Here is a 21,395-nt window from a genome sequence, read left to right as displayed (position 1 = left end):
ATTCTGTACTTTTGATGGATTTGATTACTCCAGCCTAGAAAGCAGACTATTGTCTTGCTACATTGGGCAGTACATTTGACATTTCTGGAGTGAACACCCCCCTCTTGTCACAAAAACTCCTTAAAAATTTTCTTGGCTGGCATTAGCATTTTTTTGCTTATGCATTTGAAATTTTATTTCAATATAGCCTGCAACATTCCAATACAAAACATTATCCCCTTATGATATTGGAAGAAAATATACACTCATACATTAATTTGAATAAAAGTATTTCATTAGACTTTATTGAAAAAAAAACATGGTTTAAATTCCTACCTTTGAATTTGTTATGTCCTTCAGTAAAGATGAATAACTTGCAATTGTGTAGTTTTTCACATAACTTACTTAGTATCTGTAATTTTTTTGTTATTGCTATTTTTTCTTATCATAGTCAGATCTTCATTTTACTCAGTATAGTTTTAAACTAGTTCTTTGGGTCTTTTTAAAATCTATTTTATGCTTATTATATTAATAAGCTTTTCACTTTTTATTCTCTTAGATTTTTAAATAAAAAATGTTCTAGGTAATAATCGCAATTTTGTCTCTTTTTTCGAATATTTAAATTATGTTTACTTTAAGAGCTATCTAGATGGATTTTTCTCATTTTTTGTTGGAATAGTTTTTCATTTATATTTATAAATGAATTTGAACTTCCATTTGCATTCACTCTATTGGTTCATTTAGATACTTCCATTATATAGACTAGCATTTATATTACTCTTCAATTTATTTTTGTCTTCTTTTTTTTTAAATTAGTTTTCTATTCAGCAAATACAGGCAGTTTGGCACCATTATTAGGCTCATCCATGACCTACCCCCTCCCAATGGCCCCTCCTTGTTGATGTATATGGGTCGTGCATTGTGGAGTTAGATCACAGTTATTGGTATGATAAATGTCTCTGCATATCATGACCCAACATGTGACTCTGACATTCTTTCTGCCCCCTCTTCTGTAAAATTTCCCTGAGCCATGTTGGGTTCATTTTTGGTCTGTTTCAGTGATGAGGCATTGGGGCCTCTGAGTCTCTGGATGTCTGATTTCATAGGAGTTGATTTTTCTCTGTGTTGATCTCCTTCACCCTTGTCCTGGTACCCGGTTCACCAAGAAGACAGCACCCTTGCTTGTTTTACCAGTTGTTCTTAGCTGGGGCCCTTTTGAGGTATGATGGGGTGGCTCTGTCCTTAGGATCTGCATCTAAAGAGAAGCAGATTATCCAACGGTGAGTAAGTTAGCACCAGGACACATGAGATAACCCTTACTTTTTTTTAATAGAGAGTTTAATAGGTGTAGGCCCTCTTGTACCCCATGATTGATGGTAGCTTGATATTGGAGAGTGGGCTTATGTTTGAATATGGTTCTGACTTATTTCCCAGCTCCAGCTATGGGTCCCGTACCACTGAAGGGATCAGTTAGCCAAATCAAGAGCAGTTGGTTCCCCACCATGGCTGTGTGCCACTATTACACTTGTGTGGGCATCACAACAGGTTATTTGTTGTTAAGTAGGTTAGACAATGAGTTGCTTGGACAGATATTGGTCATTTACCCCAGTCACCCATGTAGCACCTTCTGGCACTAGACTTGCTGACTGTCTGGGGACTGACTCTCTCCTGGCTTCCAGCCATGCCGTTCCATTTTAAGTGTCAGCTGCATATGGTGTCTTCAGCAGTAGGGTCTTACCACTAACCTTTGGTGGTTCATCAAGTACTCTGACAGAAATCTGTCATTCTTTTAGGAAACCTTGTAGGTTTCTCTGATCAAAAGCTCATTGTGGATGATAGTCCCATGCTGGTACTGGGAATTACAGGTCAGTGCCCACTAAGAAAATGAGGAAAAAGATAACTAATATACAAGAGTTAGAGCGGAAAGAGAGAGAGGGGAGAAGGGGAGAGGGAGGGAGGGAAGATGTAGAAGATTTAGGTTAGATACTCTTCAATTTATGAGACAGTATTGTCCTAGGTCATTGCACAGTCCATATTTCATTAAGTTTTATGTAATATTTTTCTTTCTGTCATGTCCATGGTCATATGTTGTACTCATATATTTCATGACTTAAATAATAAACAATAAAGTGATTGTTTTTAAGTTTTAAGTGGTAGCTTTCTCTAAGCCTTTTTATATCTCCTATTGAGTATTATGTTTTAACAATGATTTAACGGTTATTATGACTTACTGTCTTCACTACTGCTAGTAGTTCAAATTTGTATGGCTTGCATTTATCACATTTTGCTTACTTTATTCTGTAAGAATGAAAATCTTGCATATCTCTGTCCTTTAGTTACATAAATAAGAGACCAAAGTATATTCTGTGCTTTTTTGAAACTTTCATCATGAAACCTATTTATCGGTATACTTTAAGTGAACCATTAAAGTTTTAGAAACAAGAAATTATTATTAAAAGAAAAGATGCAGAAATCACTTCCAGACCCCTCATTGCTGTTAATAAATAATAGAAGAAAATGCAGTGATATATTCCATGTTTTGATTAAAAGTTACTTTGAATACAGAATTCTGTTCTCAATTTATCTTAATTAAAAGAAGGTAATGGTGATGTTTTCTGGAATGGACACTTTAAAATGTTTACTATGTACATATATCTACAAGTTATTGATAAGTAACTAGCTTATAGCTCCATGTATGGATGAGCCCTTGGAAGGAAAAAAAGAAGGAAGGAAGGAGGGAAGCTTATATATTTTAAGTACCTAGATATATAGCAGTGCCCTCTAAGATAGATGATTTTATTCTGAACAGCTACATGATAGAGCTCTCTTTAGTAGAGTATAAAATACTTTCACTTTTTTTCTCTTCTTATGGTTACTCCAGAGTCGGTCCTTCTTTGACCTTTGGCTGGGTGAATCAGCACTGTAGCAGAGGCCTTGCTGTGAGCTGACATATCTCTCGGACATAATCATATTATGTCACTGCATGTTTAAAACTATTTTGAGTTTCGTAGAGACAAAGAGACTTCTTTCCTGTAGAATTTCTTAGCTTCCTCTACTTCTGTGCACATGTAAGACATGACTGTGTGGTGGAGAGCAGTGGGTCGATGGCTTTGGCTACAGAGCCTGTTGTGAGACTGGTGCTTTGAAACTTGGAGAACTGCTATGAAATGTTGTTGCCTGAACTATGACATATGTACTCCATTATGTTAAAAAGCAAAAAGTGAAGCCCAAACTTCACTTGCTAGCTAATACCTACTAAACAACACACACACATATATATATAGTAGTTATTTTGCAACGAGAGGATGATAAAGAACTGTTTGCAAGAGACCTCAAGAAGGTGATTGTGAAGTCTATTGTCTATGAAGAGTCATTACTTCTCTTTATTCTGGAGTGTGGTTTTACCCTGAAGTTGCCAGCTCCAAAAGAAAACAACAGCAACAAAAAATGTTCACCAGTTCTGGTTGGGGATACACTGACTGGGGAAAAATAAATCAGTGTCATGCTTGTGATCCTGTAAAGGGAGTAGCATCCTCTCGGTGAATTCAGGTTTTCTTCAACCTTCTCCAGCTTCCCATGAATCTTTACCTTTTGGCCTGGTCTGTGGGGTGATCTGCTTTGATCTGGACTTATACTGTTCTTTCCTTGGGGCTTCAAATTTATTCACCTTCATGCCCTGACCTAAGTCAACTCTCAGGCTTCTTGCAGTGAGGGCACTCTAATCTCTGCTCTTCCTTCACTACCTTGGTCTTTCTCTGCATCAGCATCAATATGATTGTTTCACATGCTCAGATTGTATTGTAAAATAAATGTAAATAAATGGTGTGGTTGTCTTAAAATAGAAAGTTGCAGTCAATAGATGGCAGTTACATAGATGGGATGTTGGGAGATTCAGAGTGACTGGACCAATATTGGGTTGATACAATTCTGTGGTCACAGAATTTTGTTCTTTAAGACATAATAATCAATCAAAATAATCAGGAAAATTCAGTAATTTGCTCTTTGTTTTTTTCTTTCAATCATAACTTTTTCATACCATGAGAAATGTCCACTTCAATCATCAGAAGAAAGCAGATAATAAGGTATAAAATCCCACAGAGCCGACTTCAACTTTTATACTAAATGTGTGAAAAAAGATTGGATCTCTTTTTGTAAAAATGTGTACCTTTTACCTACTCTTTCAGGTTAATATAAGAATTACAGAAGCTTCATTGTGTAAAGTGCATCTCACAGCATGTACTCTACAGTTCATCCTCCTCCATCCCACACATCATCTTAATAATACCTCCCCTAAAATAATTCCCTGACAGAATGTCTACTACTTATTTTGAAAGGCAGCTTCCTTTCTTTTAAAGAAAGCTTTATCTGCATCCAACTATCTTTTCTCCATTTTTCATTAATTGAACTGTATCCAGGCTATAACTTGCCTTAGTGTTTTTAGCAGATTCAACACAAGTCAATCCAACCTTTCATTCCAAGTAATTGCACGTCTGACATGCTCAGGATTCATAAAGGAGTTGGCATCCTACTAAGGGAGTTTAAAGTTAAGCATTTCTTGTTTTCAAATATTCTCACGTTAGTCTAGGTTTTTAAAAAGCATATTTGAGTCTGTACTGTAAAATTGAATATTCACCAATGTGCATTACATCATGGTAAGCTAAAGTTATGTAAGAAAAAAAAATATAGTCAAGAAAGCATTTTGAAAACCAGGCATGGTGGCGCATGCCTTTATCCCAGCACTCAGCACTGGGGCGGGGGTGGGGGGGCGGCCGAGGTAGGAGGATCGCCATGAGTTCAAGGTCACCCTGAGAATTCAGAGTGAATTCCAGGTCAGACTAGACTAGAGTGAAATCCTAGCTCAAAAAACAAAAGGAACAAATAAAAAAGCATTTTGTGTCCAAGTGTGACTTGGGAGACTGAGACAAGGGAGACTGTAAGTTTTCAAAAAGCATTTTATTTGTTTCTATTTTGGTAAAGGATTGGACAATTTTACACAGTTCCAGTTATGGTGTTTTGAGTCACATTGTTTGATATCAGTTGAGTACTTTCTTATGAAATTCATGTGAAAAATGCTCTCATATCTACAATTGGACTTAAGCTGTTTCTCTTCCCTTTTGTAGTAAGACACTTTGAAACTGTTGGTTTTCTGAGACTGTGTGCTTGTGAGGAAAGGCTGGGGAACAGGATGAGGTAGATATACTAAGGAGAAGAAAGGAAAGAAAGATGAGGACAAATTCAAAACCACTCAATGCTAACAATGTATTGTCCTTTGTAACTATGAAATGAAGGGCCCTTTTGTGATTTCCACACCCCAAAGGGTAGAGCAGCTAAATGAAGACATATTCCTTTAGGAAAATGGCAAATAGCTTCTATCTAATCATGATTTAATAAGGATCTTTGCAACAGTATTTTCTGTGACTGCTGAGTTTTCAAAATGGAAATCTGTAGAATGTCAGTTTCTTTGAATCTTGGGGGAGAAATAACTGTATGAAGAAGACCTTTAAAAGCACTCTTCCAGTGCAAACATTTAAAACAATTTCTCAAAGGCAAATACTCAATTGTGAGTGAGTATCATGGCATTATTGACTATATATAACACCAGGTTTTGCTTCCACAGGCCTGTCATTGTGCCTTAGTTCACTGTAATGAAACAAAAAAAAAAAAAAAACATGCAAGCTGGAAAGAAATATCTCCTTCACCTGATTCCCTTTATTAGCTGTGGAATTGTACTATTTCCTTCACCATGGCAACACAAGCACTCAATAGAGTTATCATGAACCTTCCCTGCATAAGGTGATGGGGGAAAAAAACAGCAACAAAGAAAAGTGAGACAAATAAAAATTGCAGGAAACAAGGAGTTAAAGAGAACACGTACCCAGGGATGTGTGAGCTCAGCATCAAGGACTTTTTCCCGATAGAGTTAATTCTATTGAAGTACAGGACCTACAGAAAACACTGAATATATATAGCAGGATGAAACCTCAGACCCAGTATTTTTAATGTGATCCAGTCACCTGAAAAATAAATGTACATAGCCTCATTTTATGGGAAAGTTGACATCATTAAAAAAACTAGATTGACCAGTAATCTTGAAATAAAGCTCTGAATGGCTTTATTAAAGAGCAGAACAATGCTCTTCTAAGGCGACATAGTTCTTTCATTAGTTTTCCAAGAATTAGTGCAGACTGGCTCCATGAAACATTTTAACCATAATTTCCTTTCTTTCTTCAGAAAATCATTGGATTTCCAATATCAGATATCTTGTATTATTTTAATTTACATTGTTCAAGTCCATTCATCTTTTCTCTGACATTCTGAGGGTTATAACAAAGGATCTCTGAGGACAGAATGACACAGAGGAAAACGGCTATACAATGGGCTGGCTAATGGGTTATTCTCTTTCAGGGAAAAGAGAAACAAAATCACTTCAGAGTTTATTTTGAAACTTAAGAAGCAATGTAAATAATAAATGAACACTGGATAAATAGAAATAAAATCATTTTATTACAGACAAAAGTTAAAAAAACAATAGTTTGAATAATGATATTTGAGCTATATAGAATTTTTGAGACTAAAACAACACATAGAATAAAGGTAAACAAAACATTTTCACCATCTATCTTAAATACAGTAACACTGCACATCTGTTCTTGATACTCACAGAATATTAGCATCATGTTTTATTAAAAGCAAAGTTGGTATTTATGCACTGGCAATAGAAACAAAAATATTTTTTAATGACTTTTAGCAAAGATGATCAAAACGATCCAATTTGAATATTGCTATCATTGGTATTTAGAAAAACTGAGGAAATTAACCAAATATACAGCAACCCTGTGTACCATGATTAATTTGGAAGTCAAAGCTGGAAGTACTGTACACATGTAAGAAGCAGCACTTGAGCTTGGTGCAGTGGGCAGGGGCTGGTTTGGTCAGGAAGGGCCATAGAGGACACTGTGCTATCCATGGCTTAGAGAAGTGAAGAAGAGGGAGGGCAGTGAGACGCATGTAGGACACAGTGTTATCCACGGCTTGGGAAAGTCAAAAGAAGGTGGGCAGTGAGAAGCATGTAGGACACAGTGCTATCCACGGCTTGGGAAAGTCAAGAGAAGGTGGGCAGTGAAGGGCACAGAGGACACAGTGCTATCCACGGCTTGGGAAAGTAAAAAGAAGGTGGGCAGTGAAGGGCACAGAGGACACAGTGCTATCCACGGCTTGGGAAAGTAAAAAGAAGGTGGGCAGTGAGAAGCATGTAGGACACAGTGCTATCCACGGCTTGGAGAACTGAAGAAGTAGAAGAGACAAAATAGGTTCCTTTATATCTTGGTATTTTTGTCCTAGAAGAGATGCCAGACCTAGAGACAAGGGTGGGCTAGAAGGAGATGAAGAATAACAGAGCAGAGCTCATATTATTGATTAACTGGCTTTTTATTTTATGTTATTTGTTTTTATTCATTTATTTATTATATGGAGAGAAAGAGAGAGAGAGAGAGAGAGAGAGAGAGAGAGAGAGAGAGAGAGAGAGAGAGAATGGGCTTCCAGGGCCTCTAGCCAATGCAAACAAACTCCAGACACATGAGCCACCATGTGCATCTGGCTTGTGTGGCTCCTGGAGAATCGAACTCAGGCTCTGGGGTTTCACAGGCAAGTGTCTTGACCACTAAGCCATCTCTACAGCCTGAAGGATCATATTTGAACCACAGTCTAGAGTGAATTAAGCAGAGAATATAGAAACTGAGCAAGTGAGTCAGGAGACAACAAAAAGATATAACTAGTCTAAAAAAATGACAGACCTCCTGAGAAAGCTGGTAGAGTCACAGTGGAATGGTACTGGCCTTAGAGGCAGAGTGTGAGACAAATGTGGAGGATACAGGAAGATGCTAATTTTATTTGAGGCTTGCTATTTCCTTTGTCTTCATATCTTCAGTTTGAAATAAGTAAGTCTTAATACATATAGACCTCTTCATGTTACAATGTGGCTTAAGTAAGCACAAGTGTTCAATAAATGTGACTTCTTCTGGTAAATACAAAAATACTGATTTTCTGAACATTCTATCATTTTTCCAGCTGGTCCTTTTAATCTTAATATAACTAGTTTTCACCCCAAACACACATTACTGAATAAACATGAGAACTTGTACTTAACTTCAGGGTTTGGTTACAATTATATACCACACTTGTATTATAATGGTGCTAATCCTACTAGAAATCTGGTAGACACACCTACCAAATTGATCATACTTAATATGTATAGTTATTATATTAATTATATAAAAAGAAGCTTCTAATGTGGTATCCAATATGTCCAAATCACTTTAGTGAGTAATAATGTTCCCTCATAATGCTATCTTCCCTGTGCAGTAGCTTCTTCTTATGCATCTATATTCCAGCCTAGCTGTGAGACCATCTCTTCCCATACAGTGGATGAGCCCTGTGTGAATTCATCAGTATGGAAGCCATAGATGAAGAGGTATCACATGCTATCAACATCTTAGGAGGCAGCTTAAGGGAATGCAGTGCATCATAATTTTTTCCACTAAATTTATTGACATGATGTTTAATGTAATGTCTTTTCATTTAATAGTCCCCCCCACTCCCAGGAGATGAGTTAAGGTGGACTGATGTACACTCAGTTAATAATTTTACCTGAAAAAACACTAAGTAGCCTGAGCTAAAATTTGTGTTTTTTCGATGTTTTACACTTTCGCAGCATTGTAATGAAAAGGAATTTGTGCTGGATAGATGGCATAGCAGTTAAGGCATTTTCTGGCAAAGCCAAAGGACCAAGGTTTGATTCACCAGTGCCCACCTAAAGCCAGATGCATCAGTAGTACGTACATAGAGGGTAGGAGTATCCTGTAAAAGAGCATATACTGAACCCACCCAAAGGCTGCTGGAGGGCTGTAGCAATGGTTTAGCAGTTAAGCACTTGCCTGTGAAGCCTAAGGACCCCAGTTCAAGGCTTGATTCCTCAGGACCCACGTACACCAGATGCACAAGGTGGCACATGCATCTGGAATTTGTTTGCAGTAGATGGAGGCCCTGGTGCGCCCTCTCCCTCTCTCTCTTTCTCTCTCTCTCTCTCTCTCTCTCTCTCTCTCTCTCTCTCTCTCTCTTTCTCTTTCTGTCTGTCACTCTCAAATAAATAAATAAAAATAAACAAAATGCAATTTGTACAATTAAAAAAAAGGACTACTGGAAGCCCTTGGGGATGGGACCTAAGACCTTATGTTGTAGTTGAATATGCTACTCTACCAAGATTGGAATGCAATTAATACAGTGATATCTTTTGTAATCACAGAACAGTGAGAACTGGGAACCCAGCTGTAGAATAATTCAAACAAACTGACTTGAAAATAAGCTTCCTGGTGTCACAACAGCTACAACTTCTAGAGCTTACTTATAAGCTTCAGAGTGCTAGAGTGTGTCATCCTTGCTTCTGCCACTCCTTCCTTTCCTACCAGCCATATGCCTTCCACACTTACTTCCTTATCCTATGGGGTAAATATAGCTTGAAAAACTTAAGTACAAACAAAGCTAATTCCCTATCCTAGGCAAAGCAAATGGGTTTTCTGACACTTGCAGGGGTGGGGAGCAGTGCCTAACGAAAGTAACTAACTAAAGAAGCCAAGTGTCTGCACCCCAGGAGTGCTGCTAGAATATGGCATTCCTGGCAAATGGACTCAATGACATGGATTTGAGGAGATACAGAGGTGGGAGGAGGAGCGTGACCTTGGATTTTCATTGATAATTATAACTCTGGCCTCCAATGGTAACAGTGACTTAATAAACATTAAATCACTCCATCTTTCCAGAAAACTGCCTTCACTCAGATAGTTACAGTCCTCTCTCATCACTATAAGCAGACCTACCATAACTTGAAAGTGATAAGATTATATTTATGAGTACAATAATCCTCTTAAATTACAAAACTTTGCAGACACTACACTACTCTATAATACATATACTGATAACTATAGGAAAAATAACTTGAATTGCTAATTTCATTTTATTTATTATATATTCCAGGACCAGAGTAAGTCAACTATATTTTGCATTGACTTGAAGCTATTCATATATATAAACTCCTCCAAAATATTGAGAATTTAGAACATCAATGTCAGTCATACAAGCTATTTTATATAAAATTTCAATAAATTTCCCTTGTGTGTACTGCAATATAGCCCGCTTTAATAGTATCATATCAAGAAGTGATTGTTTTACTGGGCTGTAAATCCTTCCCATGTGGTCTAAGAGTTCTTATAATAATATTTCCAGACTAAATTTAATTTCATTTTTACATGTCTTGTAATTAAAAGACTAAATGTTAACTTGAAAATTTTTCTTAGTAAAAATTGAGCACATATTGTTTATCCATCTAAAAGGAGTTTGTTGTGATTTTTCCTCAACTACCTAAAACAACCCTGGCAATCACTTTTATAGTCTATAATGCACTTTTTTTTTTTTTTTGAGGTAGTGTTTTTCTCTATCCCAGGCTGGCCTAGAATTCACTATGTAGGCTCAGGATAGTCTTGAATTCAGGGTTATACTCCTTAGCTTTGTCTCCCAGGTGCCTGGATTAAAGGCATGCACAACCACATGGGATCCATGATTCCATTCTAGATAAACTGAATTTAATTTCAGCATATGAGAGAGAACATATACTATTTCTCTTCCTGTATTTGGATAATTTTGCTTAATGTAATTTCCTCCAGTTCTATCTGTTTGCTGCAACTATCAGAATTGTATTATTCTTTATAGCTGCACAAGACTTCATTGTGTATGTATCCTACTTTTCATGATCAGTTCACAAATTGAAGGGTACCTTGATTGAGTCTTTCTTGGTTCCTGTGAATAGTAGGACAACGAACAAAAGCACAGATGTTTCTTATCTTTTGATGTGTACCTAGGAGAGAGATACCTGGATCACAAGGTCATTTTATTTTTAACCATCATACTATTTCCCACTACGTGCTAATTTACATTCCCACCATCAGTGAGTAAGTTTTCTTCTTTTCTCCACATCTTTGCCAGCACTTATTACTATTACCTTTCTGGAGGAGGTGAGTGCATATGCTTTTGTAGTTTTGACTGATGAATAATGATATGGAGTATAACTGGTCTCTTCAGATGATCTGCCCATTTTTAATGGAATGACTTACTTTCTGAGTGTTGAGTATTTGTAGTTCTCTGTATATACTGGATATCAATCTGGTCAGAATAATAGTTGGAAAAGGTTTTCTGCCATTTGTAGTTTGTGTGTTTACTTTTATTTTATATAGTCCTCTTTGCCATTTTTTGCTTATGTTTCCAATGCTGGTTCCCATCCACATGCCAAGGGTATATCTCCATTTGGATGACAAAAATTAGAAGGGAACCAAGAGAATCCCTACTGTTTAGTGACCTTGTAGCTGTCCTAGCACCCTGGCTCTGCACATCACCCACGTGCTTGTGGCAGTGCTAGCGTGAGCAAGTCTGCTGTGGCCTGTACAAGCACACGATAATCATGTAGTGTGGTACAAGACACTTGACCATAAATGACTATATTCCAGTTTGAAGCATACTCCCACTTATAAGAGAAAACTTAATGCAAATGAAAACAATATGCCATATTTTGCTTGCAGTATCCTCACTTCTCATTTATCATATTACTTGGTGGCATCATTTTTTCATTGTTTTAGATGTAATCTCATGTTTTGTTCATCATGGCCCTAAATGCAGTAAACTGTACAATATATTTAACCAATATTAAAAATGAAGCACATGACTTAGGCATAGAGTATGCTATGCAATATAGCTTTGTGTAAATAACTCCAAGATGTTCACATAATGAATAAAACAATCATCTAATGACACATTTCTCAGACTGTATCCCTGTTGCTAAGCAACAGGCCTGTTCCATGACCCTTTTGAGGCTCCACCTGGGTTTTCTCTCAAGCCCACTCTATGTAGCTCCTAGTATGAAAACAAGCAGCTATGTCTGTCCAGAGCACATTGATTAGTATATACTTAGCTTAATGTTCATCTGTTGAATTAAGGAATATATGATTAAATAAATATATGGCTACATGAATAAATAATTAGTAGGCTTTCTTTCCAAATATCTCACATTCTTTGGCATTTTTTGTTTTCTGACTTTCCCTAGTATACAACATTCAGTATTATTCTATACACATACTGATATTGTAGCTAGAATACATATGCTTCAGTTTCTGTGCATATTCTATATATAAAGTCATATAGAAAATGTATAAACTGCATAGGAGTAAATGAAATGAATATTCTTTCTTTTCATGGGTGACAGGAATTTACTGTAGGATGATGGAGCATGAAATTTTGTGCCAGAGATCTAGGTTTGGATGACAGCTGTGGTTCGAATCTATGATGTTGCTAAATTGCTTACATCTTAGTGGCTTCACTTGCTTATCTATAAAAGACAGTACTCACATACCTTCAAGAAAGTGTTATCCAGACCTTACTTAGGTCAACCCTAATTCTTGCAGTTAGTCCTGTCAAAAAACAGGCCTATAAGTCCCTTCCCAACTGTGGTGGTTTGAATGTAATATGGTCCCCATAGCTTCATGTGTTTAAACATTCAATTCCCACCTATCTGTGCTGTCCAAAAAAGCTTTGGAACCTTTAGGAGGTGGTGCTGTGCTGGAGTAAGTGTGTCACTTGAGGTGGGCCTTGAATTGTTATGTCCTGCTACATGACTGGTTCTCTTTCAACTTTTTTTACCAATGTGACTCCAGCCTATTGCTCCAGCTGGGCTTTCCCAGCCATGATGGACTCTTCCTTGTGAAACTGTAAGCCAAAATAATTACTGTCCTTCCCTAAGTGGCTTCTGGCCAGGCATTTGTCACAGCAGTAAGAAGTTGACTGATACATTAATATCATGGGAGGAGGGGCAAAACTGCCGTTGGCAGAGCACAATGAAGAATGTTACATAGCAGAGCTGAAGAGGCATGCTTGTCCTATTAGTGAAGAAACTTTGTTCATAGCACCAAATGTTCAGTAGAACCTAAAGCACAAATAGTTCCTAAATCCTTTTTGGAAAAGATTTTGTACTGCTATCAATTTATATTAAGTAGGTATAAGAAAGTCAGTAGACTGGTTACTATTTTTACCTCCAGGATTACAGCTCCATAGGAAGACACAACAATTCCTCTGGGCTTGTCTCAGCCAAGTTTTGTTGTTTGCCCAAAGCTGCTAAAAGGGTATTTTTCCTGACAATCTCTCCCTGGCTTGGGGCTTAGTGGCTCCAGGTGGGTTAGCCTTTCCTGAGGCACAGAGATCTTCTGCCTAACACAAGTGTATCTTTCTCCTATGAAGATTAGTTTTTGCCTTAAAAGTAGGGAAAGAGGGCTATTGCCACTAACTGTGTGCTCACATGTGATAGTATAGCCCTTCTTAATCTTGCATCAGAACTCAAGGGATGTAGGAGGTGCTGATGGACCCTCTGTGTTGCGCAGTTTTATTCACTGAGGCAGTGAAGTAAACAACAGCAGTGATCACCAAATGTGATTCTGCAACCTCCATAGGAACTTTGACAATATTTGAAGACTTTTTTGTTGTTTGTTTCATGCAAGTGAGGCATTCATTGTTATTTGCATCTACGTGTTAAAGGTCCAGGATGCTTCTTGGGAGATGGTTCAGTTTAGCTACATGAGTTCAGAACTTCAGCACACAGAAAAAGCTGAGGCTACCCCTAGGATGGGGAGACAGAGACAGAAAAATCCACAGGAAGCTCAGGGGCCAGCTGGCCTGGCAAAAATGTAGCAGTGACCAACTTGGGACACTGCCTCCAAAGAGGTGGGAGGGGAGGGTCAGCACCCAAAAGTTATCCTCTGGCCTCCCCAAGTGTACTGTAGCATATATACCCACACATAAACACACACACACACACACACACACACACAAATATGTTGAAAGAGAGAGAAGGAATAAAGTAAGGGACTACAGTGAGTGATGGTCTTCCACCTTTAGACCTGTATCAGGATGTGGGGAGTAAGCCTTTTGCATTTTATTCAGTGATTTCCACCTGTTACAGAGTAATGTATACTGGGCCTTTAAACTGATGAGAATTCAATAAAGGTTAAGCATAGAATCAGTAGATCAAATAATTTTTCTGGATTTTTTCCCCACTTACATTAGGTGGCAGGACACCAAATTGTCCCTACATGCCAAGACAGTCCCTGTTTCAAAACAGAAACTACTGCATTTTGAGAAATTTCCCAGGCTTGGACAAATAGTCATTTTTCCTCACGAAGAAAAAATATCCAAATATCAAGATAACAAAAAGCATTAAAAATTTATATTTTCATATTTCTAAGAAAAAATACACTTAAATAAACTAATATCTAGGTAAAATCAATGGCCCTCTTTAAAAACTTGGCAAAAATAAATTACAATTTAATTGTACCCTAGGACTTATTGTTTTGTTTTTGTTGTTGTTGTTGTATTGTTTTGTTGGAAACTGGCCTCAAATCACTATGTAGCTAGGTATGGTGCATATGCCTTTAATCCCAGCACTGGAGAGGCAGAGGTGGGAGGATTGCTGTGAGGTTGAGGCCAGCCTGGGACTACAGAGTGGATTCCAAGTTAGGCAACCTAGGAAACCTCCTCCTCCAAAACATCACTATGGGTAATCAAAGATGATCTTCAACTCTGATCCACCTCCAACTCACAAATGTTGGAGTGTCAGCCAACATATCTCAGTGCTCCTTAATCTTGAAGAGTGATCACCATGAACAGTTATTGAGAAATTCGGCAGAGCACAATGAAGAATGTTACATAGCAGAGCTGAAATAGCAGGGTACTGTTCACATTATTTTTTTTGCTCAGTAATATATTATTTTGGGGGCAGGGGCAGATCCTAGTCTTCAAGAAGAACAAAAAGATTTTAGATACCCAGTCCCCACTCTAACTGTCATCTTCCAGCTGTCCATGGACAATGCAGAAATCTCCATATCCCTTCTAAAAAGAATAAGCCTCACCTGCAGGTTCATGTTGAGAGAAACTTCTTATGGTGGCCTCTATTCCTCCAGAAACCCACCTCAGAGCCTAAGCCCATTATTTTTTTAAAGAAAAATAGGTTGATGTTATTATTTGTCAGTTTTCACTCACTTAAGATGAAGTGATTCTAACCACAGTAACTCGTTCCTCAAGATTCCAGATTTTATGGAATCTATGAGTATATTATCAACACCTCTCTCCACCTGCCCTTGCTCTACTCCTCACTCCTTCTACAAACTCCTACAAGTCTTGGTTGAGCTTTGGTTTTAAAAATGAATCTCTCTCTCTCATGCTCTAATATTTTAAACATAGTTAGCAAGCATCTTTTTTTTTATATTTTAAATAAGAACAAATATCCCTATGAAGATGTATTTAAATGAATCAGACAGTGATGGTAGGAATTACACCAGAAGTATGGAGAGCAACGGTAAGAACAACAGAGAGAAAGAGAGATATAAGTAGAGTAGAAATGAGAAAATCCTCAGTTCCTTCCAACTTCCTGGGTTGGTAGAAATCTCTTGGTTCTTTCCCCACTTCTCCATTTTAAATCTTTCTACTTTTGACCTTGGAAATTTAATATTCCTAGTATGAGACACAATTGTATTTTAAATATTTTTATTCTTATTTATTTATTTGCAAGAAGAGAGAGAGAGAGTATGGGCTCGTCAGGGCCTCTAGCCATTATAAATGAACTCCAGATACATGCACTTTGTATATCTAGCCTTACTTGTATACTGGGGAATCAAACCTGGATCATTAGGCTTTGCAGGCAAGTGCCTTAATTGTTAAGGTATTTCTTCAGTTCCACAATTGTATTTTAAAATATATCTGTTTTATTTTACAGATGACAGAGTATACTGGGGAGATCCAAGACCCATCAATTCAACAAGCAGATAGCTGACTGCTCACTAGGAGAAGAGCCACCTTTGCCACATTGACCAGCATCCAGGAAAAGACACAGAGGAAGCCCCAACATGAATATGGCTCCCAATGCTGACCCCAGCCATCTATAGGGAAATAGGAGGTGAACTGAAACACACTGAACCAGAGGCTGCAAAGAACTCAACACTAAAAACAAACTCTGTTGCACCCAAGGCTCAAGGATTGCTGCAGAAGTGGGGGCAGGAAGATTGTAAGAGCCAGAGAGTGGGTAGACATATCCTGAGGTATAGTCCTCCCAGAAACTAAGAGAGCCTAACTAACCCTCAGTGAGCACCAAGGACCTTCCTGCAGAGGGTCCTCAGGGAAATGGGGACCAGGCCGAAGGGATTATAAGACTAAACCTATGTAAAAAATACACATATATGAAATATATTTATTTGAAATCATATGGAAATATATGAAATATTATGTATTTGATATATATCTCATATATATGCATATATGAATTAAAAAATAAAAGAAGAGATTCAGTGAAAGGAATACTTGGGATAGGAAAAAGGAGGGTGGTAGTAGGTGAATATGATCATGGTATATTGCTAATATTTATGGAAATTGCCAATAAAAAAATTCTCTAAAAAATAAATTATTATTTTGTAGAACATGTAGAGTTGTATTCTAATGAGATGCCAAAACAACAATTTATATTAATTAAACCTTTTTAAAATAGATGCAAACAGGGCTTTCAAATTGTGATGCAAAATTATGCAAAATAGGTAAATCAGAAGCTACTTTAGTTTTGATGAATCAAAATCTGCTCTTTTTATTGTTGGCTCCAGCATTTTTCCTCCAGCCCTACTGAAAGATGAAGGTGCCACACGCTGTCTTTTTCCAGCCCTTCCCCTTAGAATTCTTGTCACTTTTACTTAGCACACTTTATTTCTTCTTGGAAACAGCACTGCTGAGTGTATTAAAAATTCATGGGACACAATTTTCTCTTGAGTACATACAGCCTAAGGCTTTCAGCCATGCCTATATTATTGCCTAAAAACTTGCGTGGATTTAAAAGATTCATGAATTTAGAGTTCCTATTGGCAGAGCTACAGTGATGACTTTTTTTTTTTTTTAGTTATAGAAGCACTGGATTATAAGAAACCATAGGAGGTCACTTATATGAACTGCTCGTTCAAAGATTTGTCATCTATAAAGAAAAACAGTTAACTAACCAATCTTATTCTTAAAAAAAAGAAAATATGTAGACTCAATTTCCTGCATAGGCACTTCAGCTTATTTCTTATTGAATGGTGTGTGGGAGGTGGGGGTGGGTGTTTCTTTATTAGATAAAGAGGTATATATGTAGCCTCCATGCTTCAACAGTTCTATTTTCCAAATTTATGGGTTTGTGTGTCTCCTGACTCCTTTGTGAAATTTCTGTCTTTCGGATTCAGAACCTGGTTATTTGACTTCTTTGACCCCACTACATTCAGTACGTTTCATGAATTTTCACTTTTTTCAGTTCTTTATTTATAGCCCAGCATATGTCATCAGGTTGAAAGTCCCACTTCTTAAAAGTTAAGGAATTCCCCACAAAAGGAAACCATGATTGTTTGAAGCCTGAAAGTGTCTAATGTGGGCCTGATGAGCCCAAGTGTTCTGTGAATATTTACATTTTATATGATGGTTCCCATCTGCTAATAGAATTTCCCAGGATCTAATCACTTCATCACTGAGTGCTGTACAATGTCTCTTCAAACCGCCATTATTAATGATCTACATATCATTACATCCATCTTGACAAAGCTTCTTAGAATTACTCATCCAGATTATTCTATCATCATCTCTTAGTGATATAAACTATCTAGAAGAGACTATATCAAGGTAATGGAGATTTTATTCAGGTATGAAGTTATGAAAAGAATTTTAAATAAATTTTGTGCAACAGTACACTGCTATTTCATAGTGACAATAGCACCACTTGAGAAGCATGTTCTATGTCCAGAAGACTTTACTAGAACACATTTTGTAGAAGCTGTCACATTTCTTCATGACAACTTTGTCACATAATATTAATACCTGTTTTATACATAAGCAAACTAAACCATACATTTTTTTAAAGCTATAGAATGGTGAAAGCAAGATGCAGTCTCTCTTACTTCCACACCTCATCATGTCCTACTTTGTCAGAATTTTCTTCATTAATAACCTGTAATTTCTTTACTAGTATTGATGGAAATCAAAGCTTTATATAATTACAGCAATGAAACCTAAGAAACAATAAAAATATAAATGTAGAAAGTCATTGGTTACACTGCAATGGATGATTTGATTGACAGGAACATTCCTGCATGGTGAGGGTTCTCAGGACACAAAGCTCCCCAGGAAAGTTTGGTGAGTTTGATCACCACCAACAGAAACATGACTCTGTCCCTGCAGATGATGTTTTCATGTATTTTTTCCTATTTACATAGTATTATATCATTTTATATTTTAGTTTTTTATATGCATTAACATAGTAATGCTAACATTTCAGTATTTAATATGTATTTGAATCAGATAGCACAACTAAACCCCCTTTTCAATTTTTTGCTAAAGTCACATAATAAAATTTATAATATTAACAGTTGCTAAGTATAAATTCATAAATGTTCTATGTTGAAATTGTTGAGCAGCCAATATCAGACGTTTTTCATTTTGTACAACTAGAACTCTGGACCACTTAAGCAGTTCCTTCCTTCCAGTCCCTACCAGCCACCAATCTACTTTCTTCCTCTTCATTTCACTATACTGAGTATATCACGCAAATAAATGTAGAATTTTGATTCTCTGGTGGGATTATCTTACTTAACATAATATCCTCAACCTTTATACATGTTGTAACGTATGGTCAAATGTCCTTCCTTTCCCTCCTCTTCCTCTTTTCCTTCTTTATATGGTACTGAAGATCAAACTTAGGGCCAACTTGCTTGTGAGGATAGCGTTCTAACACTGTGGTCTACCCTCAGCCTTTCTTTTCTTTAGAAGTTTGAACAAGATGCTATTGTGTATATATACACCATATTTTGTTTATCTATTCATCTCTCAACAGATATTTAGGGTTTCTTTTGATAAAAAGCAAACAAAACTTATTCTGAGTTATCTTAGGTATAAAGTCAGAAGTAGAATTGCTAGATCATAAGTGAATTGAATGTTTTAATTTTTGAGGAATCTCTAGGAGTTTCACTGTGGCTGCACCATTTTAAGTTACTACCAGCAGGGTGAATGGAGGTTCCTATTTATCCACATGGTTGCCAACACTTGTCATTTTCTGTTTCATTGCTGTTTTATGTAACAGCTGTTATAATGGGTGTAGGGTGATCATGTACTGGTATTTTTAAACTTATTTTTCCTTAATAATTAGTGATGTTGAACACTTCCTCTTATGCTTGTTGACCTTATGTGAACCATCTTTGTGTGCGTATGGTATATGTGCATGTTGTACATACATCCCTGTGCAGATGTGACACCCTATACATGCATATGAAGACCCAAGAACTTTGGATGTCCTCTTCTGCTGCTCGTCAGCTTGAGACTGAACCTCTTCATTGATTCTGGAGTTTGCCATTTGCCCCAGTTACTCCCCCATCTATCACCCCCACAGGACTGGTTTACAGACATATGTTGTTACACCTAGCTTTTAACATGGGTTCTGGAGGGATCAAGCTCAGAAGTCTCAGGCCCTCATACTTACGTAGGAAGCATTCTTTACCATTGAGCCCTCTCTCAACTATATATGCCATCCTTAGAAATGCATTCATATCTTTTAAGCAGTTTTAGTTAGATTACTTATTTATTTTTGGATTTAAATTGTTGCCGGGTCCTAGAGGCCAGCATTCTTCTTATCACAACTCTTATTCTAGGATCTAACAATCTTCAGGCAGAAATGAGCCATAGTGCAATCTTATATAAAATGCTGGAGCATAGGCTAGAAGTGAAAATGAAATCATATATTCTTCCCATGTTAAATTCAAACACAAGGTCATTTTTAGACTTATTCACAGGTCATAAAGATTTAGCAAATCTACTGAGTAAATTTGCCTCATTGAATTCTGATTTTAATATATTCTTAAACTCACATGACTTAATGTTAGTAAGACTGACATTCAAACTATAATAGTTGACATATCACCTAACCCTATTTCCTCATTTTTCTGAGAAGACTTCAAAGAAGTGAAGATGTTTGTTAACAATGGCACAGATTGGCCTGGAAATCAGGTGTCTGGAGCTTCCAATCAGCTTTTACCTTCTCTCTCCTGCCCCTCTCTCTTCAATCAAAATAAAACTGGGGGTGTTGTTTTAGAAATTTACTGCATCAAGATCCAAAACACTCAGGTTTTATTGCTGCTCTGCCACTCATTAGACATAAGCTCTTTAGCAAGCCACTTAGTCACAATGGTTTTCAATATTCCTCAGCAATAAACAAATATAATAATACCTGCCCTGTCCAATATCAATGGTCACTACAAAGTTGAGGTAAAATGAAATAAAATGTGTGAACCAATATAAAAATGTATAGCTTTATAAAAATATGAGGTGGTGTTAATATCAACATATAATTTTGTGAAGCTATAAGTTAGAATTAGAGAGAATTTGAGCTATAGATACGGTTGTTGCTTACAGAGAGGTTCATTGTGTCTTCAATGGCCCTTCCCTTTCTTGTTTCTGGATTTCTTTCATCCTATCTCCACAGTTAGAAAGTCCATACTGAATGGATGCTGCAAACCAATCCAATCTACATGCCCAAGATGCTGGGGTGTGTCCTGCCCTGCAGAATTCACTTGGAATTAAAAGAATCTCTTAACCGGCTAGGAGTACCCACTGGTCTCTACCCACTAGAGGGCACTAGCACCCTTCCTCCTAATTGTGTTAATAAAAATGTCTTCAGATCATGTCACATATGCCCTGGGAGACAAAATCATCTCTGACTGAGACTTTTGGCAGAAGAAATTAAAGAAATATTCCTATTCAAGCGCAAAACCTATTATACTGATATATTTTAAAACATAACATGCTTTAAAAACATATATTATCAAACCCTTCCACCTTCAAAGAAAAATAAATAAAAAGCGAAGAGATGTGAACCAAAGAAAAAATACTTGGCAAAGAAAAAGCAAATGCAAGACTCAGAGCCCTATTTACATACGATGCAGATGTCAGAACTTTCAGACTGTCTTAGTTCATTCCTGTTGCTGTATGCAACTAATTTATAAATGGCATGGATGTATTACTCATATTTGTAGAGTGGGAAGTCCAAATTTCTGCATTCAAAATAGTACCAGCATTCTACTTCCTCCCATGGAAACTGATGCTCAAACTTACATGAAGGAAGGGAGAAAAGGAAAAAAGTTATGAAACTGTCTGAAGCCTCTTTTGTAGGGACAATAGTTCCATTCATGCGAGAGAAGCCCTTGTGATCTAGTTATCAGCTAAAGATCCCTATCTGTTAAAACTAACACATGCAAGAAAAACTAACACACACAAGAATA

Source organism: Jaculus jaculus, chromosome 12 (genome assembly GCF_020740685.1).
Source record: "Jaculus jaculus isolate mJacJac1 chromosome 12, mJacJac1.mat.Y.cur, whole genome shotgun sequence".
NCBI lineage: Eukaryota > Metazoa > Chordata > Mammalia > Rodentia > Dipodidae > Jaculus > Jaculus jaculus.
Note: the sequence above shows the minus strand (reverse complement) of the source record.